The sequence below is a fragment of the Geospiza fortis genome, unplaced genomic scaffold (genome assembly GCF_000277835.1).
Source record: "Geospiza fortis unplaced genomic scaffold, GeoFor_1.0 scaffold1199, whole genome shotgun sequence".
In the NCBI taxonomy this organism is placed as follows: Eukaryota; Metazoa; Chordata; class Aves; order Passeriformes; family Thraupidae; genus Geospiza; species Geospiza fortis.
In genome coordinates this window covers 52,909-61,526 of record NW_005054552.1, presented here as the reverse complement: position 1 = coordinate 61,526, position 8,618 = coordinate 52,909, and positions in this window count along the sequence as shown.

Sequence of the window (8,618 nt, the reverse complement as noted above, 5' to 3'; positions counted from 1 at the left end):
CAAGAAAGATGCGAGTGCAAGAAAGGTGTGGAGTTCCTGGAGTGGGTCCAGAGGAGGCCAAAAGATGCTCTGAGGGCTGGAGCCAGGCTGGGAGAGCTGGGGGTGTCCACCTGGAGAGGAAAAGGCTCCAGGGAGAGCTCAGACCCCCTTGCAGGGCCTAAGGGGGCTCCAGGAGAGCTGGAGAGGCACTTTTTTAATAAGAAGATGTAGTAGCAGCACAAGGGGGAAGTGTTTCCCACTGCCAGAGGGCAGGGCTGGCTGGGATCTTGGGAACTGGGAATTGTTCCCTGGCAGGGTGGGCAGGGGCTGGGATGGAATTCCCAGAGCAGCTGTGGCTGCCCCTGGTCCCTGGCAGTGGCCAAGGCCAGGATGGACACTGGGGCTTGGAGCACCCTGGGGCAGTGGAAGGTGTCCCTGCCATGGTGGCACTGGATGGGATTTAAGGCCCCTCCAAACCAAACCATTTCATGATCCTTCAACTCCATGATCCCATGATTTTGACAAAACGGAGATTAGGACTCAAGAAAATAGGAACTGAGCAGGAAAAGGTTTAAGAGGGAGCACAACACAAAATGGCCTTTTAACAAAGAGGACTTTAGAGCCCTACTGCTACAGCAGATTGTGCCAAGCCTACGTGTGTTGTGGAGGACTGACGAAGAAGATTATCTCCAAGGCATGGAATTTTCTCCCTGGAGGAGAGGGAGAACTTTTAAGAGTTACACTTAAAAGAGGACACTTTTAAGGACTTGCTGTGCCAAAAAACCTTTTACAAATCTGGATTAGCAAAAGAAAATCACAGCAAAGCCAGCTTTCTTTCTCTTGTGCAGAAACTTTTCTTCTTGAAGCCCATGGCACCATGAATGGTTGTGTGTTACAGCTTAGAACTTGTCTTGCAGTACAGTCCCTTCTACACAGCTCTTATACTTTAGAAGGAAAAAGAGCTGAAAGGAAAAAAGAGCTCTTTTTCTGGAGGAAGAAGAGCTGAAAGAAGCACAACAGAATATGTGTCTGGTGGTTAAGTTTTACCTTCTCAATGGGTGGACTACGTGACTCCTTAAGTCTCTTAAACTTAGCTGAAAGATCTGGAAGAAGAGCCCAGAAAAAATCTAATGTGATTTTCTGTTTTCAGTTTATGCCCTTAGCCAAGACAAGAGCGAGTACAGTGGCCTTTTGCTGTCATAGTGTTTGGTAAAGAATAAATCTGGACATCAGCCCTAGGAATAACTTGAGCATGCTGATACTTTTTTCTCCAGTCTTTACAGGGAAGAGAAACTGTGAAGACAGAAAAGTTTGAATACACTTACAAAATAAAATAGGAGAGGTAAAGCACAAAGATATTTGTGAGAAGAGAACACCTTGTCAAATAGGAAGTGAGTAAACTTGAAGACACAAACCTGATTTAATTTTAAAATAGAGACCCCTGCTATGCACAGAGGGTCAAATGGAAAAATTCTGTTTCGAGCTGAGAATTGACTAAAAAGTGAAGGGAAAGACGTGAAAGTATGCATCTGACCACAAGATGAGTACAAGTACTCCAGATAATGACTTGGAGCACTTAAATTAGATTAATTTGATGTGCCTTCAAATGGCTCTCCATCTCTAGAGACCACAGAGGAAACTCTGAGTTCATAAGCCCTTGTTGGTCATGGGTGGGCCCAGCAACAAAAGATCAGATATTTATGTGAACAATAGCATTAAATCCTTATTATTTTCTTATTAAATCCTTACTAATTTCTGTGGGGAAAAAGACTTTAAAGAAGCAACCAGAAAAAGCTGTGCACTACTAAGTCTTGTCAGATGCCACACTGATTTTTCATTATTTGCCACTTTGGCAGAATCTCCAGGCAGCCCTGGGAAAACACAAGATGACTGAGTGTAAACATGGCTCTGCATGGCTCTAATGTAATAAAGAAGTGCAAGCACAACTTTAACATTAGAAGAAAACCATCCTCTCTGGTTCCCACAGTCTATCCCAGGTGCTTCTGCTTAACAAACTACTTAGTCTGATTTTTCCCAGCTTTTACCTACAAAACTGGTTGAAGTTCATATTGTTTTATAGTAATATGCAAAAAGTAAGACAACATAAAATTTAAGGTGCAGGATAGTGCATTATTCTAACTTTATAACTCCTTACAGCAGTCAGTGAAGGAGAGATGAAAATTTGGCACTGTGAACGCGCTGGATTGGTGGGCACGGGTGAAATTTGTTCCCAAGCGGGTGATCACTGACATTTTTCCTGTAAGGATGGTGGTAGGAACAGGGTTTCCTCACCCTGAGGTCAGGCAGCCTCTCAGCATTCACTGGAGTGGACACGAGGCACACGTTTCCTTGCTGGCTGTGCTGGGACCCAGGTGCTTCCTCTTGTTTCAGTGGCTGCACTGTGGTTTGTGAGCCACAACTTGTATTTCCACAGCAGTAACAGGATGGGAGTAAATGGCACAGAGAGAGTCTGAAATGTCCTTTTTTTCCCTTTTTTTTTCTCCCCCCCCCCCTTTTTTTCCCTTTTTTTTTGTTTGTTTTTGTTTTTGTCGTTGTTGTTGGGTTTGGTTTTTTTGTTATTTTTTTCCCCTTTTTTGTTTTGCTTTGGGATTTTTTTTGTTTGTTTGTTTGGGTTTTTTGTTTGTTTGTTTGTTGTTTGTTTTGTTCTTTTGGTTTTGTTTTGTTTTCTTGGTTTGGTTTTGTTTGGGTTTTTTTGTTGTTCTTGTTTTTTGAGGGGTTTTTTTTTGGTCTTGTTTCCTAAGAGTTCCTGCCCTCTCTGGAGGAAGTGGAGGTTTTGTATCCAGGCATGCATTCCTGAGCAGGAATAAGCATGGGGTTAATAAGGACAGAAAGAAACCTGACATTTGCTTTTTCATTAGCAGAGAAAACAGCCAGGGCTGATGGCTGAGCTCTGACAAACATCACCACCTACATCTAATCAAGTGAAACATTCAGGTCAAATGCACACTATTATATAAATGTCTTTGCAAAGATCCACAGCGCGGAGATACTTAACAGGCTTGTGTTTTGTCATGTATATTTACTTTTTTAAAATGCTGAAAAATTGTATTTTCCATTTAGCTGAAAATCCAAGAATAGGAGGCCTCTGCTGTATAAGAGGAAAAAGATTTCTGCAAATTATTTAACTTATAGGAGAAGAAGCACTACCAATGCAGCAAGGCTGACATTGATGTAGTTTGGAGTCGCAGTTGGAACAAAGAGAGATGATACTTATAAATATGGCTAGTGGAAGTTATGGTCATGAATTTTATCTGCCACAGCTTCTATTGAAGACCTTTTATTCAGAAAGCATTATTTCCAGCATTTCCTCCAGAAGCCTAAAACAATTGGCTAAATACTGCTGGAATTAATTATGCTTCCCCAATTTTCACATGCATTTAAACTACCCAAGGATCTCCAAGGGGTGGGTTACATGTGAAACACAGAGGACTGTTAAAAACAGTTTTAATTATAAATTTTAATTTATTTCTTCAGTTTAAAAGTACCTGTCTACCACTGTTGATACAGTGGGTTTTCCTTTCTTTGGCACTACATGCTAAAAAATCCAAGAAGAAAAAAAAAAAGCAGCAAGATATTTCTGAGGCCTTGAAAAGAAATTAATGTTTCAATTAAAGAAATATCTTCAGAAACAGCAGGAAGGATAAGAGGTTGAGATGTTTCCTGCAGATGGGAAGGGTGCATCATCTCAGGGTAATGATTATTTTGATTTTTTTATTAGACTTTTTTTTGTTTGTTTATTTATAAGCAAAATGGACTGAGCCAATTTTGCTTATGATACCTCTGCAGCCAGATTAAAATTACCTGTCCAAATACTTCCAGTATTTTCATGCCTCCTTGGTCCAAAACTTACTTTTTGAACATTTCCCATCAATTTAAGAGAAACATTCAACAGGATTGTACAGCAGTCCCATCAAACTGCAAGAGTATTTTTTTACAAGGAGTTGACCGAGCTACAGGAAGCAGTAATAACCTGAGTTATCTCTGAGGTATTGTCTTAAGGGCAACACTTCCAGTGGGAAACAATTTTTGGAACACAACAAAATCTTTGAGGCAGAAGTTACTGCACTGCTAAAGCTGAAAGCAGCTAAATGTGGCTTTATTTTTATTACAATTACTGAGCTCTTCCATTCAGATTCATGATTGATCAGGAGAGCTCAAGTTTTCAAGCCATGCCTAATATTTCTGTGTCACATGGCAGGCAGATTATCTCCCTAATGCTGGCTAATTAAAGTAATTTTTTCCTCACAGGGCTGGACGCTTGTCCAGTCCACTCTCCCTGACATCCAGTGCCACCATGTGGAGACAATTTGTTACTCTCTGGATGCCTCAGAGGAGCTTTTTCTAGGGACAAACAATTACATTCACTTAAAATCCGGTATTTACAATAATGAAACTATTTTTCTGGGGGAAAAAAAAGCACATCAATAAGGTGTTTGGCAGTTAAAATTTCCTTGGCTGTTAAGAGCCTCCTTAATGCCTCAGATCTGTACTGCTAGCTGCCATGACTTCTCCTAGTATTAAAATAAAAGAACCTTTTCTAAAACACAGGCAGAATCTCTTCTGCTCTAATCTTCTAAAATGGTGTGAAAGCATCACTCACTGGAGTTTATTTTTTGGTGCTAAAATTTTCACTGTCTTTCCTCAAGGACAAAGGGACAGATTCCTCCCTTGAGAAGAAAAAAGAAATCAAAGTTTTATCTTCCATTCTTATACAAATATATGTACACACACACAAAAAAATCCATAAAAATATATTTGTCTTACTCTGCCTCAGGCATGGAAGCATTGACAGCATCTCTCAGGTCTGAAGCAAACAGGTTATCACCCCATACAGTAAAGTCCTAATCAAACCACTGTGACACTTTTAAGGACTTGCTGTGCCAAAAAACCTTTTACAAATCTGGATTAGCAAAAGAAAATCACAGCAAAGCCAGCTTTCTTTCTCTTGTGCAGAAACTTTTCTTCTTGAAGCCCATGGCACCATGAATGGTTGTGTGTTACAGCTTAGAACTTGTCTTGCAGTACAGTCCCTTCTACACAGCTCTTATACTTTAGAAGGGAAAAAAAGGCAAAACATCCAAATGAGGATGCTGATTTGCCTTCTTTATACATATACTTTTTAATATACTATAGAAAATACATGAAAGTTTTTTAATGATCATGCATATATAAGTTAATACACATATATACACGTGACCATAGTAAAAAACCAGCCAGACTTCTTGATGAGAGTACAATTTCTGCCCTGTTCTGCCTAAGCTTTTATAGGTAGGGCAACTACAGCCTCTTCATTTGGTGGGCCAGTTTAAACAGGGCCAGTTTAAACCAGGCCAGTAATTACCAGGTGCTCAGGACTGTGTCCATGGTGAATAAACCAGGAGGATTCTTTGTCAAAGAAGCATCAGTAAAGTAGCCTCTGGGCAGCACTCTAATCAGCCAACAAGCAGAGCTGAGGAAGAGGCTCAAGCAGAGCATACTCAGAGGTGTCACTGCTTTCCACAAATATTAAAATGAATATTATATGTGTTATGTTAGAAAGTTATGCTGTCTTAATTTTCTGAAGTAATGTGTTAAATATAGTTTTAGGTTATAACAAAATGTTAAAATAGAAACTATGCTAAGTAAGATTTTTTTTTTTTTAAAAGAAAGGACTTGCAGCGAGATAGCAGCCACAGGACACCTAAATCTTTCAGAGAAAGAGAATTCATTACTCTCTTATCAGAAGAAACGAACTTCTTCCTGTCTTGCTCAGGCAGGACGATGACACCGACCAGACAGAACCCTGTGTTTGAATGGAATTCATGCATCATATATGAGAGGTATGAATATGCAACAGGCTGTTGTTTTTAAGGGTTAATCCTCTGTTAACGTGGGTCCTTTTTTGGGCTTGTGCTGCCCAGAAAAAGGTACCCGGACGTCCATAACTCTTTGTTTCTATTGTCTCATATTGTCCTAATCCAAATTGTCCAAATTATTATTACTCTAATTGTATTACTATTTTTATAACCACTTTATTACTATCAAACTTTAAAAATTTTAAAAACAAATGACTGTCTTTTTTCACATCAAATGCATTACCCACGTCCAAGAGGCCCAGAAGGAGGATCAGGGGGATCACGTACACGCCAGTGGGGTGAGGGACAACAGTGTGAGGTGTTGGATCCTGCCCTTGGGTCACAACAACCACCTGCAGCTCCAGGATGGGGGAAAGGGGCTGGAAAATATCACTGACCAGGGTCTCTGTACAAATGACAAAAGGGATGGGCCTGCTAAGGAACGTGCCTTGAGCTGTTTTATTTTCCAGCATCAGTCTCATTACATGGTTATGGCAATGGGAAGATGCCAGCAGCTCACGTCTCAGGCAGCAGACCAAGAACTTAATGTCACAACTCACTTTAAAAGTTTTTTGACCAATCACACAAAGCAAAAGCACATTGACAGTAGTTCTATCCAACCACTATAAGCACACATACCTTTGGTTAAACAATGCTTGCTTATTTCAAATACAATACCTGCTTGTGAGCCTTCAAACACAATGCACAGAGCTCCATTATTAAGCTTAGAGCTTCCTAATAGCTCTCTAGATAAACTTTTCTGCAGCTTAGGGATTTATTCTAGACAAGTGTTAATACATACACCATTGTTCTATTTGTCCTTTCATTTCTTTGTCTTACTTTTATTCTTACATAATTTTTCTGCTGACCTATCTCATGGCTACTGCTTAGCTCTAATCACAGTTCCGCTGTCTCTGAGGCCTGCCTTCTCAGCTTTCCCAAACCCCTCTGATTGTATGGATTCCCACAGGAAAGGGCCCTGGGGTGCTGTGCCAGCAGCTGGGCACAGCCCGGGGGTGCCCAGGGGGCCGAGAGGCCGTGGGAAGGGGCTCAGCCTGGAGCAAAGGAGGCTCAGGGGGCCCTTGTGGCTCTGCACAGCTCCTGCCAGGAGGGCACAGCCGGGGGGTGTCACCCTGACATTTTCTGAAAAATCCCCTCAGCAGGATTTTTTCTCCTGAGAAGCTGGGAAGCTTCAGCTTCTCCATGTTTTGCTGCTCTGGAATGTGATTTGGAGAATTGTTTACCCAGCATGTGAATTGGTTTTAGTTAATGGCCAATCACAGCCAGCTGTGTCAGACTCTGAGTCTCTCACAGGTTTTTATTATTCATTCTTTTCTAGCTTTCTGATGTCTCTCTTTCTTTAGTATAGTTTTAGTATATAATTTTCTTGTAACATTATATAATATCATTATATAATAAATGATCCTTCTGAGAACTTGGAGTCAATTCTCATCTCTCACCTCCTCCTGGGGACCCTCACAACAGCACAGCCGGGGGTCGGGCTGTGCTCCAGGGAACGGGGACAGGAGCAGAGGGAACGGCCTCAGGCTGGGCCAGGGCAGGTTTAGACTGGAATTTAGGGGAAATTTCTTCACCAAAAGGTTGTCAGGCATTGGAACAGGCTTCCTGAGGAAGTCTTGGATCCGCCACCCCCAGTGCAAGGAAGTTTTAAGTCACCATGTTCCCCTGTTATCTACAGGTATCACACGTCTTGTGGTTTGGTTTTTTTTTTTTTTTTAATTTTTAGATTTTCATCAGTTCTGCTTGTGCAATGGCAAAATAAATGCTTTTGGCTTCGGCTGAAGGAGGACACAACAGATTTATGCAGGTGTTTGTGCTCAGCAGAGAGAGAGAGAGAGACACCAGACACAGGCAGCTGTTGTATCTGCAACCCCTCACACAGGAGTCTGGCACCTCTTGTGATTTCCCTTTCTTGTTTTTTGGCCTTGGTATCCCTCAAGTGGGTAATTACAGGATGGTTTTCAGGGTAGCTCATCTCCCTTTCAGAGGAGCACACAGAAGAAAACACACACTCGAGGATTACGCATCCAGAATGTAAAATGCCAAAATGCTTTTGGCCCAGCACATGGCATATGCAACCCATAAAATTAATACAGAATTACAGCACTAAAGCTGATTATGAATAGTGCTAAGTGCAAGCACAGAAGGAAGATGTGTAGAAGACACAGTTACATCCTTTGCCAAGAAACATTTCTTTCCTACTATACAAATTTCAGAAAAAGATCTGCTCTGAAATATCATTATTTTATCTGTTATATTCACACCAGATTATTAAAATTTGCTAGAATTTCCCCATACAAGCAGGAATTTTCTGAGTAGGTACTTTGAATGGTTTCAAAAAACTCTCAGCAACAACATGCCTTTCATCAAAAAATTAAATTTACAAGTTAGTTATTAGGCAACTTCACAGTTGGAAGGATGCAGCAGAGGCAGGACATTCTGCTCAAGTCCATCCTGAAAACGTGTGTCAACACTCACTGGAAGGATCTGCTCTCACAGAATAGTGTTTATTCACTATTCTTCCACTTCCAGATGAGTTCATCCAGCACCAAGAAGCAGGGTGGGTTTGGTCACAGCCAATGAGCAGACAGATTAATTTCTGGGGAAATCTAAACTCTCAGTTCTCAAAACTAAGAGAAATCTGCAATCTTAGTTTTCTGTGGGCTTTATTAAACTTTTTTTTTTAAGAAGTGGATTCAAACCCAGTTTGTTTGTTTTGCCATGACTTAGAAGTCAAAACAAACTGTGAAGAAAACACTCTTT